Here is a 518-nt window from a genome sequence, read left to right as displayed (position 1 = left end):
TGTTGGATGAGGGCGTGGCTTCCTCCCTTCCTTCTTCCTCATGTCCAGTCTCCTCCAGTGCTGCATACCTGTTCCCCAGTTATACTGGGGTGACAATTGATGCAGCTATGTGCCACCTGCTACGCCGCCTGGCCCTGGAGGTGACCATCCTCCATTCGCCTCCTGCAGACTTCTGGGTGGTGATAGCCTGAGGGGACGGGCCCTGCAGAGGGAGAAAGTACCTGTCAATCTTGTCCTCCATGATCCTGATCCCCCACAGCCTGCCCACTTCCACCTGCAGCTCTCTTACCTGCCCCTCCAGCGCTGCAATCCTGGCACAGGTGGGACAGGTGAGAGAAGCCTTTGCATCCGTGTCCCCCCCCAGCCCCAGGGGCCAAGCCAGGTAGCCCCCACAGGCAGGTGGCCCCACCTGTGTGGAAGCCTCACCAGTCCCCGGGCCAGGAGGCAGCTGTGGGGCAGGAGCCCTGGCTGCACTCCACATGACAACTCCCATACTGTCATCCCCACACACTTACCCT

Source organism: Gavialis gangeticus, unplaced genomic scaffold, assembly GCF_001723915.1.
Source record: "Gavialis gangeticus isolate Ggan-Ray unplaced genomic scaffold, GavGan_comp1, whole genome shotgun sequence".
NCBI classification, from domain to species: Eukaryota; Metazoa; Chordata; order Crocodylia; family Gavialidae; genus Gavialis; species Gavialis gangeticus.
The sequence above is the reverse complement of the archived record's forward strand: the minus strand, read 5'-3'. Positions refer to the sequence as shown.